The sequence below is a fragment of the Oncorhynchus keta genome, chromosome 1 (genome assembly GCF_023373465.1).
Source record: "Oncorhynchus keta strain PuntledgeMale-10-30-2019 chromosome 1, Oket_V2, whole genome shotgun sequence".
NCBI lineage: Eukaryota > Metazoa > Chordata > Actinopteri > Salmoniformes > Salmonidae > Oncorhynchus > Oncorhynchus keta.
In genome coordinates, this window is record NC_068421.1 from 11,379,445 (window position 1) to 11,394,874 (window position 15,430).

The 15,430-nt window shown below is 51.9% G+C and overlaps 1 long non-coding RNA gene and 1 pseudogene across 3 annotated transcripts; one reads left to right on the forward strand and one right to left on the reverse strand.

Moving 5' to 3' along the window:
• LOC127918805 (phosphatidylinositol 3,4,5-trisphosphate 5-phosphatase 2A-like) overlaps positions 1-15,430 on the reverse strand; it is a 74,042-nt pseudogene that overhangs the window by 34,150 nt on the left and 24,462 nt on the right.
• LOC127918920 (uncharacterized) lies at positions 3,192-6,075 on the forward strand. 3 transcript variants are annotated; one of them, XR_008101419.1, is made up of 4 exons: positions 3,192-3,404; positions 3,454-3,649; positions 3,699-3,796; positions 5,440-6,075. It is a non-coding gene; the product is annotated as an uncharacterized LOC127918920 (long non-coding RNA). The 3 variants fall into 3 exon arrangements; XR_008101466.1 differs by lacking the exon at positions 3,699-3,796 and adding an exon at positions 5,293-5,390 and having other exon boundaries at positions 3,454-3,600; XR_008101496.1 differs by lacking the exon at positions 5,440-6,075 and adding an exon at positions 4,139-4,266 and having other exon boundaries at positions 3,699-3,845.

The window sequence follows — 15,430 nt, forward strand, 5'->3', positions numbered from 1 at the left end:
ACAGCACCAACCGTCACGACACCAACAGCACCAACCGTCTTCCATCTACACTGTTCATCAAGTAAAGGAGCTTTGGTTTTTCAGTGGAAACTGTTAAAGGTCGTCCTTGTGCATAGAGTTGTATGATTTGTTTAACTTTGCAGTCATTAGTTTTAGTTTGACATACATCTTTTAAAGAGACAAATCTGACTCCCAGCATCACTTCGTTACAGTGGAATTGCCATATTGTTTAATGCGTTTCTTCACAGCCTTTCGTACAATGTGTCTGCGAGATAAACCACAATGTGAATATGTAAACAAATATTTACTAGAATATGCAAATATGCATACCCCGAGATGCTTCCTTGAGGTGTGTGTGTGTGTGTGTATGTGTGTGTGTACCTTAGCACTGGCGAAGATGAAGTCTTTCCTCTGGCTCTTCTCCTTGTCCTTCTCAAACACGATGCCCAGCTTGTTCTGAACACGTTGAGACTTGATCAGCTGACGGACTGAGGGAGAGAAACACGGAGAGAAACAACGAGTGAGTGAGAGAGAGTAGTGTGTGAGGCCGCACCCTTGTCGTGTGTGTGTGTGTGCATATATATATATATATACACATACAGCGCCTTGCGAAAGTATTCGGCCCCCTTGAACTTTGCGACCTTTTGCCACATTTCAGGCTTCAAACACAAAGATATAAAACTGTATTTTTTGGGGAAGAATCAACAACAAGTGGGACACAATCATGAAGTGGAACGACATTTATTGGATATTTCAAACTTTTTTAACAAATCAAAAACTGAAAAATTGGGCGTGCAAAATTATTCAGCCCCCTTAAGTTAATACTTTGTAGCGCCACCTGTTGCTGCGATTACAGCTGTAAGTCGCTTGAGGTATGTCTCTATCAGTTTGGCACATCGAGAGACTGACATTTTTTCCCATTCCTCCTTGCAAAACAGCTCGAGCTCAGTGAGGTTGGATGGAGAGCATTTGTGAACAGCAGTTTTCAGTTCTTTCCACAGATTCTCAATTGGATTCAGGTCTGGACTTTGACTTGGCCATTCTAACACCTGGATATGTTCATTTTTGAACCATTCCATTGTAGATGTTGCTTTATGTTTTGGATCATTTTCTTGTTGGAAGACAAATCTCCATCCCAGTCTCAGGTCTTTTGCAGACTCCATCAGGTTTTCTTCCAGAATGGTCCTGTATTTGGCTCCATCCATCTTCCCATCAATTTTAACCATCTTCCCTGTCCCTGCTGAAGAAAAGCAGGCCCAAACCATGATGCTGCCACCATCATGTTTGACAGTGGGGATGGTGTGTTCAGGGTGATGAGCTGTGTTGCTTTTACGCCAAACATAACGTTTTGCATTGTTGCCAAAAAGTTCAATTTTGGTTTCATCTGACCAGAGCACCTTCTTCCACATGTTTGGTGTGTCTCCCAGGTGGCTTGTGGCAAACTTTAAACAACACTTATTATGGATATCTTTAAGAAATGGCTTTCTTCTTGCCACTCTTCCATAAAGGCCAGATTTGTGCAATATACGACTGATTGTTGTCCTATGGACAGAGTCTCCCACCTCAGCTGTAGATCTCTGCAGTTCATCCAGAGTGATCATGGGCCTCTTGGCTGCATCTCTGATCAGTCTTCTCCTTGTATGAGCTGAAAGTTTAGAGGGACGGCCAGGTCTTGGTAGATTTGCAGTGGTCTGATACTCCTTCCATTTCAATATTATCGCTTGCACAGTGCTCCTTGGGATGTTTAAAGCTTGGGAAATATTTTTGTATCCAAATCCGGCTTTAAAATTCTTCACAACAGTATCTCGAACCTGCCTGGTGTGTTCCTTGTTCTTCATGATGCTCTCTGCGCTTTTAACGGACCTCTGAGACTATCACAGTGCAGGTGCATTTATACGGAGACTTGATTACACACAGGTGGATTGTATTTATCATCATTCGTCATTTAGGTCAACATTGGATCATTCAGAGATCCTCACTGAACTTCTGGAGAGTTTGCTGCACTGAAAGTAAAGGGGCTGAATAATTTTGCACGCCCAATTTTTCAGTTTTTGATTTGTTAAAAAAGTTTGAAATATCCAATAAATGTCGTTCCACTTCATGAATGTGTCCCACTTGTTGTTGATTCTTCACAAAAAAAGAAATAATAATAAAATTAAATTTTAAAAAATTGGGCCCTCATACCACCCTCATCTCATGGAGTCTGTTTCTGACCGTTTGAGCAGACACATGCACATTTGTGGCCTGCTGGAGGTCATTTTGCAGGGCTCTGGCAGGGCTCCTCTTTGCACAAAGGCGGAGGTAGCGGTCCTGCTGCTGGGTTGTTGCCCTCCTACGGCCTCCTCCACATCTCCTGATGTACTGGCCTGTCTCCTGGTAGCGCCTCCATGCTCTGGACACTACGCTGACAGACACAGCAAACCTTCTTGCCATAGCTCGCATTGATGTGCCATCCTGGATGAGGTGCACTACCTGAGACACTTGTGTGGGTTGTAGACTCTGTCTCATGCTACCACTAGAGTGAAAGCACCGCCAGCATTCAAAAGTGACCAAAACATCAGCCAGGAAGCATAGGAACTGAGAAGTGGTCTGTGGTCCCCACCTGCAGAACCACTCCTTTATTGGGGGTGTCTTGCTAATTGCCTATAATTTCCACCTGTTGTCCATTCCATTTGCACAAGAGCATGTGAGATGTATTGTCAATCAGTGTTGCTTCCTAAGTGGACAGTTTGATTTCACAGAAGTGTGATTGACTTGGAGTTACATTGTGTTGTTTAAGTGTTCCCTTTATTTTTTTGAGCAGTGTACACACACACACACACACACACACACACACACACACACACACACACACACACACACACACACACACACACACACACACACACACACACACACACACACACACACACACACACACACACACACGTGTCCTCACTCTTGTGGTGTGTGAAGGTGTTCCAGTCCTCCTGGTTGTCCTTCATCTTCTTCATCACCACAAGCATCCCTCCCTCCACGTCCACAGACAGACTGTGCTTCTGACTCTTCCCTATTTTAGTCAGGTCTGCCAGGTACACATCCAACTTCACCTGGAGGGGACAGACAGAGGGGTTACAAAACACATCCAACTTCACCTGGAGGGGACAGACAGACAGAGAGGTTACAAAACACATCCAACTTCACCTGGAGGGGACAGACAGACAGAGGGGTTACAAAACACATCCAACTTCACCTGGAGGGGACAGACAGACAGAGAGGTTACAAAACACATCCAACTTCACCTGGAGGGGACAGACAGACAGAGAGGTTACAAAACACATCCAACTTCACCTGGAGGGGACAGACAGACAGAGAGGTTACAAAACACATCCAACTTCACCTGGAGGGGACAGACAGACAGAGGGGTTACAAAACACATCCAACTTCACCTGGAGGGGACAGACAGACAGAGAGGTTACAAAACACATCCAACTTCACCTGGAGGGGACAGACAGACAGAGAGGTTACAAAACACATCCAACTTCACCTGGAGGGGACAGACAGACAGACAGGTTACAAAACACATCCAACTTCACCTGGAGGGGACAGACAGACAGAGGGGTTACAAAACACATCCAACTTCACCTGGAGGGGACAGACAGACAGAGGGGTTACAAAACACATCCAACTTCACCTGGAGGGGACAGACAGACAGAGAGGTTACAAAACACATCCAACTTCACCTGGAGGGGACAGACAGACAGAGGGGTTACAAAACACATCCAACTTCACCTGGAGGGGACAGACAGACAGAGAGGTTACAAAACACATCCAACTTCACCTGGAGGGGACAGACAGACAGACAGGTTACAAAACACATCCAACTTCACCTGGAGGGGACAGACAGACAGAGAGGTTACAAAACACATCCAACTTCACCTGGAGGGGACAGACAGACAGAGAGGTTACAAAACACATCCAACTTCACCTGGAGGGGACAGACAGACAGACAGGTTACAAAACACATCCAACTTCACCTGGAGGGGACAGACAGACAGAGGGTTACAAAACACATCCAACTTCACCTGGAGGGGACAGACAGACAGAGGGGTTACAAAACACATCCAACTTCACCTGGAGGGGACAGACAGACAGAGAGGTTACAAAACACATCCAACTTCACCTGGAGGGGACAGACAGACAGAGGGGTTACAAAACACATCCAACTTCACCTGGAGGGGACAGACAGACAGAGAGGTTACAAAACACATCCAACTTCACCTGGAGGGGACAGACAGACAGACAGGTTACAAAACACATCCAACTTCACCTGGAGGGGACAGACAGACAGAGAGGTTACAAAACACATCAACTCCTGTCTCAGCCTCCAGTATTTATGCTGCAGTAGTTTATGTGTCGGGGGGCTAGGGTCAGTTTGTTATATCTGGAGTACTTCTCCTGTCCTATTCGGTGTCCTGTGTGAATCTAAGTGTGCGTTCTCTAATTCTCTCCTTCTCTCTTTCTTTCTCTCTCTCTCTCGGAGGACCTGAGCCCTAGGACCATGTCCCAGGACTACCTGACATGAGGACTCCTTGCTGTCCCCAGTCCACCTGGCCATGCTCCTGCTCCAGTTTCAACTGACCTGAGCCCTAGGACCGTGCACCAGGACTACCTGACATGAAGGCTCCTTGCTGTCCCCAGTCCACCTGACTGTGCTGCTGCTCCAGTTTCAACTGTTCTGCCTTATTATTATTCGACCATGCTGGTCATTTATGAACATTTGAACATCTTGGTCATGTTCTGTTATAATCTCTACCCGGCACAGCCAGAAGAGGACTGGCCACCCCACATAGCCCGGTTCCTCTCTAGGTTTCTTCCTAGGTTTTGGCCTTTCTAGGGAGTTTTTCCTAGCCACCGTGCTTTTACACCTGCATTGTTTGCTGTTTGGGGTTTTAGGCTGGGTTTCTGTACAGCACTTTGAGATATCAGCTGATGTACGAAGGGCTATATAAATAAATTTGATTTGATTTGATTTGATTTCACCTGGAGGGGACAGACAGACAGAGGGGTTACAAAACACATCCAACTTCACCTGGAGGGGACAGACAGACAGAGAGGTTACAAAACACATCCAACTTCACCTGGAGGGGACAGACAGACAGACAGGTTACAAAACACATCCAACTTCACCTGGAGGGGACAGACAGACAGAGGGGTTACAAAACACATCCAACTTCACCTGGAGGGGACAGACAGACAGAGGGGTTACAAAACACATCCAACTTCACCTGGAGGGGACAGACAGACAGAGAGGTTACAAAACACATCCAACTTCACCTGGAGGGGACAGACAGACAGACAGGTTACAAAACACATCCAACTTCACCTGGAGGGGACAGACAGACAGAGGGGTTACAAAACACATCCAACTTCACCTGGAGGGGACAGACAGACAGACAGGTTACAAAACACATCCAACTTCACCTGGAGGGGACAGACAGACAGAGGGGTTACAAAACACATCCAACTTCACCTGGAGGGGACAGACAGACAGAGAGGTTACAAAACACATCCAACTTCACCTGGAGGGGACAGACAGACAGAGGGGTTACAAAACAGACAGATACAATTATAATCTCCACCCGGCACAGCCAGAAGAGGACTGGCCACCCCACATAGCCTGGTTCCTCTCTAGGTTTCTTCCTAGGTTTTGGCCTTTCTGGGGAGTTTTTCCTAGCCACCGTGCTTCTACACCTGCATTGCTTGCTGTTTGGGATTTTAGGCTGGGTTTCTGTACAGCACTTTGAGATATCAGCTGATGTACGAAGGGCTATATAAATAAAATTTGATACACACACGGACGGACACAGAGACAGACGAAACAAATATCTGAATTCATTACCCACAACTTCAGCCTAAGAGATGCAAGGTGTCACCACCAGGGGGAGTCAGCGGGTTGACACACAGTCAGTTCCACAAGTTCACTAAACTATCCTGCATGTCCGGCAATAGCATTCCACGTCAACAATCTCATCTGGGTTCTCAGTGAAATGTATCCTACATCTTTTAGTATAAATAAGAATAAAAAGGCAACAACGTCACAGAGCTCAGTGCAGCTACAGTATAACTCTCTCTGGAAACACCCCTCCCCCCTGCATCTTACTCATCTCACCAACACACTTCTTCCCTGCAAACAGGAAGTGGCTAAAAAGGAGGTGAACACACACACACACCAGACCCCAACACACACACACTGAAGTGTACAGCGAGTGTGAAATCATCTGGCGTTTCCACTCAACCGCTGTATAAACCACACAGGGGAGTGTAGGTGACTGACTGGTTATCTGTGTCTGCTGCCTCCCCAGTCTAGTGTCGTCAGACAGACATGTCTATTGGGCCGTGATCAACAACATAGCTCAAGCAGTAGGATGCTCTCTCATCCATTTATATGGCGATGATACAGTGTTAAACACTCTACAAACAAAGCTTTCTCTGCCTTTAACCTTGTTCTGAACACCTCCAAAACAAAAGGTCATGTGATTTGGTAAGAAGAATGCCCCTCTCCCTACAGCTGTGATTACTACCTCTGAGGGTTTAAAGCTTGAGGTTTTCACCTCATACAAGTAGATGTTACACTGTCCTTCTCTTAGCACATACCAAAGCTGCAGGCTAAAGTTAAATCTAGACTTGGTTTCCTCTTATCGTAATCGCTCCTCGTTCACCCCAGCTGCCAAACTAACCCTGGTTCAGATGACCATCCTACCCATGCTAGATTACAGAGATGTAATTTATACATCGGCAGGTCAGGGTGCTCTCGAGTGGCTTGATGTTCTTTACCATTCGGCCATCAGATTTGCCACCAATGCTCCTTATAGGACACATCACTGCACTCTATACTCCTCTGTAAACTGGTCATCTCTGTATGCCTGTCGCAAGACCCACTGGTTGATGCTTATTTATAAAACCCTCTTAGGCCTCACTCCCCACTATCTGAGATATCTACTGCAGCCCTCATCCTCCACATACAACACCCGTTCTGCCAGTCACATTCTGTTAAAGGTCCCCAAAGCACACACATCCCTGGGTTGCTCGTGTTTTCAGTTCGCTGCAGCTAGCGACTGGAACGAGCTGCAACAAACAGTCAAACTGGACAGTTTCATCTCAATCTCTTCATTCAAGGACTCAGTCATGGAAACTCTTACTGACATTTGTGGCTGATTTGTGTGATGTTGTCTCTACCTTCTTGATCTTTGTGCTGTTGTCTGTGCCCAATAATGTTTGTGCCATGTTGTGTTTTCGTGTGTTGCTGCCATGCTGTGTTGCTGCCATGCTGTGTTGCTGCCATGTTGTGTTGCTACCATGCTGTGTTTTCATGTGTTGCTGCCGTGCTGTGTTGCTACCATGCTGTGTTTTCATGTGTTGCTACCATGCTGTGTTTTCATGTGTTGCTACCATGCTGTGTTTTCATGTGTTGCTACCATGCTGTGTTTTCATGTGTTGCTACCATGCTGTGTTGCTACCATGCTGTGTTTTCATGTGTTGCTACCATGCTGTGTTGCTACCATGCTGTGTTGCTACCATGCTGTGTTTTCATGTGTTGCTACCATGCTGTGCTGCTACCATGCTGTGTTGCTACCATGCTGTGTTTTCATGTGTTGCTACCATGCTGTGTTGCTACCATGCTGTGTTTTCATGTGTTGCTGCCATGCTGTGTTGCTACCATGCTGTGTTTTCATGTGTTGCTACCATGCTGTGTTGCTCCCATGCTGTTGTCTTACAGTGGGTCTCTTTAAGTAGTGTTGTTGTGTCTCTCGTGTGTTTTGTCCTATACTGTTATTTTATTTAACATTTTTAATCCCAGCCCCTGTCCCCATTTGTGAGAGGCTGTCATAGTAAATAAGACTTTTTTTTAAACTGACTTGCCTAGTTAAATAAAAGGTTCAAGAATGTATTATATTTTAAATTTTGCTTCACAACCGACAGTGCAGGCGACTGCCGACTGACTGATCTACAAATGACATTGCATCATAAATAACTAGTCGTTATTGTTTGTAGATCAGTCAGTCAGTCACCATTTTGATGCTCTCCAACACGACCAATGTCTCTCAGAGTGGAAAACCAATCAATGAGTCAATCAATATTCAGCTCCATATGAGCTATGACCAACGGACATTCAGCTTCTCAAATCCAGCTGTTACTAACTTCTGAAACACGTAACAGACCAGGTGATGTTAATCGTAGAGTGATTCACCATGGTAACGTATTGAGCTTGGATCCTGTTCAGCCAGCCCATTAAATCAACTCAGCTGGAGTGTTTGTTTACATAGAGGTAAAGTACTTCCATTTAAGGTCAGTTCATTCAGGAAGGTTTCCATTTTAAATTCCTGAAATGGAATTCAAATGCCTATGTCCTGAACATAGTGAATTGAAATGGACCATGACCCCAGGCAGGCGTGGTATTTACATCTCCAGAGCGCTAGCTAGCTGAGGCGTCCACTTCCTGGTTACTGATAGTGATCATCCTTCCATCACACCCACTCAGTAGTTGTCAGCTCCACTGAGCACAGCTTTGAGGGCTTTGGTCTCTACACTCTGGTCACATCAGTCATCTAAATCCTAATAGAGGTAGGACCACAGAGCAGACAGAACTACACATGGGGATAGGTGTGGCACACTTCCTGGAGAATCTAGGAATTCCGAGCCACACCCAGTGTGTGTGTTTGCATGTACCTCAAAGGCCTGTACGGGGATGGTTTTGCTGTGGCGTGTGAGAGGAGGAAGAGAGGAGAGAGTGGACACACTCAAATCCTGCACAGCCTTCAGAGCCTAGAGGGAGAGAGAGGAGAGAGGGAGAGAGAGGGAGAGAGGAGAGAGGGAGAGAGAGAGAGAGAGAGGAGAGAGGGAGAGAGAGGAGAGAGAGAGAGAGAGGAGAGAGGGAGAGAGAGGAGAGAGGGAGAGAGAGGAGAGAGGGAGAGAGAGGAGAGAGGGAGAGAGAGGAGAGAGAGGGAGAGAGAGGAGAGAGAGGGAGAGAGAGGGAGAGAGAGGAGAGAGGGAGAGAGAGGAGAGAGAGAGAGAGAGGGAGAGAGGGAGAGAGGGAGAGAGGGAGAGAGAGGAGAGAGAGGAGAGAGAGGAGAGAGGGAGAGAGAGGAGAGAGGGAGAGAGAGGAGAGAGGGAGAGAGAGGAGAGAGGGAGAGAGAGAGAGAGAGGAGAGAGGGAGAGAGAGGAGAGAGAGAGAGAGAGGAGAGAGGGAGAGAGAGGAGAGAGGGAGAGAGAGAACAAGTTATGAAACCTGAACAACCACAGTGTGGGGTATGTACACTGGTTTAGTGACTTCCTGGTCTTCTTCTTCCCTCTCTCTAGTCCTCCCATCTTCTCACTCCATCCCTCTCCTTCTTACTCCATCCCTCCCTCCCCCTCTCACTCCATCCCTCCCTCCCCCTCTCTCTCCATCCCTCCCTCCCCCTCTCACTCCATCCCTCCCTCCCCCTCACTCCATCCCTCCCTCCCCTCCATCCCTCCCCTTCTCACTCCATCCCTCTCCTTCTTACTCCATCCCTCCCTCCCCCTCTCCTCCCATCCCTCCCTCCCCCTCTCCTCCATCCCTCCCCCCCCCTCTCCTCCATCCTCCCTCCCCCTCTCACTCCATCCCTCCCCTTCTCACTCCAGCCCTCCCCTTCTCACTCCAGCCCTCCCCTCTCACTCCAGCCCTCCCCCTCTCACTCCATCCCTCCCTCCCCCTCTCCTCCATCCCTCCCTTCTCACTCCAGCCCTCCCCTTCTCACTCCAGCCCTCCCCTTCTCACTCCAGCCCTCCCCTTCTCCTCCAGCCCTCCCCTTCTCACTCCAGCCCTCCCCTTCTCACTCCAGCCCTCCCCCATCCCTCCCCTCTCCTCCAGCCCTCCCCTTCTCACTCCATCCCTCTTACTCCATCCCTCCCCCTCTCACTACATCCTTCCCCCTCCCCTCCACCCCTCCCCTCTCAATCACTCCATCCCCCTCTCACTCCATCTCTCTCTCCCCCTCTCACTCCATCCCTCACTCCATCCCTCCCCTCTCCTCCATCCCTCCTCCTCTCCTCCCATCCCTCCCCCTCTCCTCCATCCTCTCCCTCTCCTCCATCCCTCTCCCTCTCACTACATCCTTCCCCCTCCCCCTCCACCCCCTCCCCCTCCTCCATCCCCCTCTCCTCAATCCCTCCATCCCCCTCTCACTCCATCTTCCCCTCACTCAATCCATCCCCCTCCATCCCCTCTCCTCCACCCTCTCTCTCTTACTCCATCCCCCCTCTCACTCCATCCTCCCTCCCCCTCTCCTCCATCCCTCCCTCCCCCTCTCCTCCATCCATCCCTCCCTCCCCTCTCCTCCAGCCCTCCCCCTCTCCTCCCAGCCCTCCCCCTCTCACTCCAGCCCTCCCCTTCTCACTCCAGCCCTCCCCTTCTCACTCCAGCCCTCCCCTTCTCCTCCAGCCCTCCCCCTCTCCTCCATCCCTCTCCTTCTTACTCCATCCCTCCCTCCCCTCTCACTCCATCCCTCCCTCCCCCTCTCCTCCATCCCTCCCCTTCTCCTCCATCCCTCCCTCCCCTTCTCACTCCCAGCCCTCCCCTTCTCACTCCAGCCCTCCCCTTCTCACTCCAGCCCTCCCCTTCTCACTCCAGCCCTCCCCCATCCCTCCCCCTCTCACTCCAGCCCTCCCCATCCCTCCCCTCTCACTCCAGCCCTCCCCTTCTTACTCCATCCCTCCCCCTCTCACTACATCCTTCCCCCTCCCCTCCCCCCCCTCCCCCTCTCCTCACTCCATCCCCCTCTCCTCCATCTCTCTCTCCCCCTCTCCTCCATCCCTCACTCCATCCCTCCCCCTCTCCTCCATCCCTCCTCCATCCCTCCCCTCTCCTCCCATCCCTCCCCCTCTCCTCCATCCCTCCTCCTCTCCTCCATCCCTCCCTCCCCCTCTCCTCCATCCCTCCCTCCCCCTCTCACTCCATCCCTCCCTCCCCTCTCCTCCATCCCTCCCTCCCCTCTCCTCCATCCCTCCCTCCCCCTCTCCTCCATCCCTCTCCTTCTTACTCCATCCCTCCCTCCCCCTCTCCTCCCATCCCTCCCTCCCCCTCTCCTCCCATCCCTCCCTCCCCCTCTCCTCCATCCCTCCCTCCCCCTCTCCTCCATCCCTCCCTCCCCTCTCCTCCATCCCTCCCTCCCCCTCTCCTCCATCCCTCCCCTTCTCACTCCAGCCCTCCCCCTCTCCTCCATCCCTCCCTCCCCCTCTCCTCCCATCCCTCCCCTTCTCACTCCAGCCCTCCCCTTCTCACTCCAGCCCTCCCCCCATCCCTCCCCTCTCACTCCAGCCCTCCCCTTCTCACTCCAGCCCTCCCCTCTCACTCCATCCCTCTTACTCCATCCCTCCCCTCTCACTACATCCTTCCCCCTCCCCCTCCACCCCTCCCCCTCTCCTCACTCCATCCCCCTCTCACTCAATCACTCCATCCCCTCTCACTCCATCTCTCTCTCCCCCTCTCCTCCATCCCTCACTCCATCCCTCCCCCTCTCACTCCATCCCTCCCCTCTCCTCCATCCCTCCCCTCTCCTCCCATCCCTCTCCCTCTCTCCTCCATCACTCCCCCTCTCACTACATCCTTCCCCCTCCCCCTCCACCCCCTCCCCCTCTCTCTCACTCCATCCCCCTCTCACTCAATCACTCCACCCCCTCTCCTCCATCTCTCTCTCCTCCTCTCCTCCATCCCCTCTCACTCCAATCCCTCCATCCCCCTCTCACTCCATCTTCCCCCTCCTCAATCCATCCCCCCTCCATCCCCTCTCACTCCCACCCCTCTCTCTCTTACTCCATCCCTCCCCTTCTTACTCCATCCCTCCCCTCTCCTCCATCCCTCCCTCCCCTCTCACTCCAGCCCTCCCTCCCCCTCTCCTCCAGCCCTCCCTCCCCCTCTCACTCCAGCCCTCCCTCCCCTCTCACTCCAGCCCTCCCCTCTCACTCCAGCCCTCCCCCTCTCACTCCAGCCCTCCCCCCCTCTCCTCCAGCCCTCCCCTTCTCACTCCAGCCCTCCCCTTCTCACTCCAGCCCTCTCCCTCTCCCTCTTACTCCATCCCTCCCCCTCTCACTACATCCTTCCCCCTCCACCCCCTCTAACTCACTCCATCCCTCCCTCTCCCTCCCTTCCTCCACCTCACTCACTCAATCCCTCCCCCTCTCACTTCATCCCCCCTCAATCCCTCCATCCCCCTCACTCCATTCCTCCCTCCCTCCCCCAACCCTCCCCTCACTCAATCCCTCCCTCTCATTCTCTCCCTCCCCCCCCTCCCTCCCCTCACTCCATCCCTCCCTCCCTCAATCTCTCACTCAACCCCTCCCTCTCACTCCCTCGCCCTCACTCAATCCTTCCCGCCCCCTCACTTACTCCATCCCTCCCTCCCTCTCCCTCAATCCCTCCCTCCCTCTCTCTCAATCCCTCCCTCCCTCTCTCTCAATCCCTCCCTCCCTCTCTCTCAATCCCTCCCTCCCTCTCTCTCAATCCCTCCCCCTCCAGGGGGGGACATAGAATGACTACTAGATAATATTTCTCTGCTCGTAGGCTTACCTTCTTCTCTATAGAAGACAGTAGATCTTTGAGGATAGCCAGTTTAGTGACCAGATTCTCCAACTCCTGATCTCCACCCTGATTCACCGACTACAGAGGAAAACAGACCGTTTCAATACACAGAAACACTAGATGCTATGCAGGCGTGACCCCATGGTGTGTTGTCACACCATGGGAAAGTGGGTCTGGCCCTTTAAGACTACATTAGCCACAGTGTGTGTGTGTGTGTGTGTGTGTGTGTGTGTGTGTGTGTGTGTGTGTGTGTGTGTGTGTGTGTGTGTGTGATTACAGCGTGACTCTCTCAAGCACAGCTGTCTCCAGGAACTCTTGTTGTTTTTCCCTGGGAGACAAAGAGCTCTTTCCTCATGACCCTCAGTGCACTCAGGAGCACTGTGTGTGTGTGTGTGTGTGTGTGTGTGTGTGCGTAAAAGAGGAAACCAAGGTGCGGCATGTCTAAGCTTCCTGTGCTTCCCAGTCATACATTTCACCTCACCATCTGTCTCTTGCGTGCAAACACACACACACACACACACACACACACACACACACACACACACACACACACACACACAAGGTAGAAAAAGTAGAGTACCTGCTGTATCATCTTGGACACCATGAAGGCACTCTGTTGGTCAAACACCTTGGACAGGATCTCCAGCCCAGACAGAACCTTATCCACCTCCCTACACACACCCACAGATAGCTTTTAGAGTGTGTGTGTGTGTGTGTGTGTGTCTGTGAGAGAGAACATTGTGTTTATGTGTGTGTGTCTCACCCATTGAGGCGTTTGCAGGAGGACACCAGTGTCTTGTTGAGGTGGGGCAGAGAGCTGGCTCCCTGTTTGACAGCCTGCAGGTCCAGAGCGTAGCTTCCCTTCAGATACTCATGGGAAATGGTGCTCAGGCCGTTAGCAGCAGGGGCGCTAATGTAGGACGGAACAGCATCACAATCCGTGTCAGTAGAACAGACAGACGGGTCTTAAATCCTCTGGATTTTCCACTGAGACCATGGGGGGGGGGGGTCAGGGGGGACTGGCCTTGTGGTGAGTATAGAACACTGGAGACCATGGGGGGTCAGAGGGGGACTGGCCTTGTGGTGAGTATAGAACACTGGAGACCATGGGGGTCAGGGGGGACTGGCCTTGTGGTGAGTATAGAACACTGGAGACCATGGGGGGTCAGAGGGGACTGGCCTTGTGGTGAGTATAGAACACTGGAGACCATGGGGGGCAGAGGGGGACTGGCCTGGTGGTGAGTATAGAACACTGGAGACCATGGGGGGCAGAGGGGACTGGCCTTGTGGTGAGTATAGAACACTGGAGACCATGGGGGGCAGAGGGGGACTGGCCTTGTGGTGAGTATAGAACACTGGAGACCATGGGGAGGCAGAGGGGGACTGGCCTTGTGGTGAGTATAGAACACTGGAGACCATGGGGGGGCAGAGGGGGACTGGCCTGGTGGTGAGTATAGAACACTGGAGACCATGGGGAGGCAGAGGGGGGACTGGCCTTGTGGTGAGTATAGAACACTGGAGACCATGGGGGGGCAGAGGGGGACTGGCCTTGTGGTGAGTATAGAACACGGGAGACCATGGGGAGGCAGAGGGGACTGGCCTTGTGGTGAGTATAGAACACTGGAGACCATGGGGAGGCAGAGGGGGACTGGCCTTGTGGTGAGTATAGAACACTGGAGACCATGGGGAGGCAGAGGGGACTGGCCTTGTGGTGAGTATAGAACACTGGAGACCATGGGGGCAGAGGGGGACTGGCCTTGTGGTGAGTATAGAACACTGGAGACCATGGGGAGGCAGAGGGGGACTGGCCTTGTGGTGAGTATAGAACACTGGAGACCATGGGGGGCAGAGGGGGACTGGCCTTGTGGTGAGTATAGAACACTGGAGACCATGGGGAGGCAGAGGGGGACTGGCCTTGTGGTGAGTATAGAACACTGGAGACCATGGGGGAGGCAGAGGGGACTGGCCTTGTGGTGAGTATAGAACACTGGAGACCATGGGGGGCAGAGGGGACTGGCCTTGTGGTGAATATAGAACACTGGAGACCATGGGGAGGCAGAGGGGACTGGCCTTGTGGTGAGTATAGAACACTGGAGACCATGGGGGGGCAGAGGGGGACTGGCCTTGTGGTGAGTATAGAACACTGGAGACCATGGGGAGGCAGAGGGGGACTGGCCTTGTGGTGAGTATAGAACACTGGAGACCATGGGGAGGCAGAGGGGGACTGGCCTTGTGGTGAGTATAGAACACTGGAGACCATGGGGGGGCAGAGGGGGACTGGCCTGCCTTGTGGTGAGTATAGAACACTGGAGACCATGGGGAGGCAGAGGGGGACTGGCCTTGTGGTGAGTATAGAACACTGGAGACCATGGGGGGGCAGAGGGGGACTGGCCTGCCTTGTGGTGAGTATAGAACACTGGAGACCATGGGGAGGCAGAGGGGGACTGGCCTTGTGGTGAGTATAGAACACTGGAGACCATGGGGAGGCAGAGGGGGACTGGCCTTGTGGTGAGTATAGAACACTGGAGACCATGGGGGGGGTCAGAGGGGGACTGACCTTGTGGTGAGTATAGAACACTGGAGACCATAGGGGGGGTCAGAGGGGGACTGGCCTTGTGGTGAGTATAGAACACTGGAGACCATGGGGGGTCAGAGGGGGACTGGCCTTGTGGTGAGTATAGAACACTGGAGACCATGGGGAGGCAGAGGGGGACTGGCCTTGTGGTGAGTATAGAACACTGGAGACCATGGGGGGGTCAGAGGGGACTGGCCTTGTGGTGAGTATAGAGCACTGGAGACCATGGGGGGTCAGAGGGGGACTGGCCTTGTGGTGAGTATAGAACACTGGAG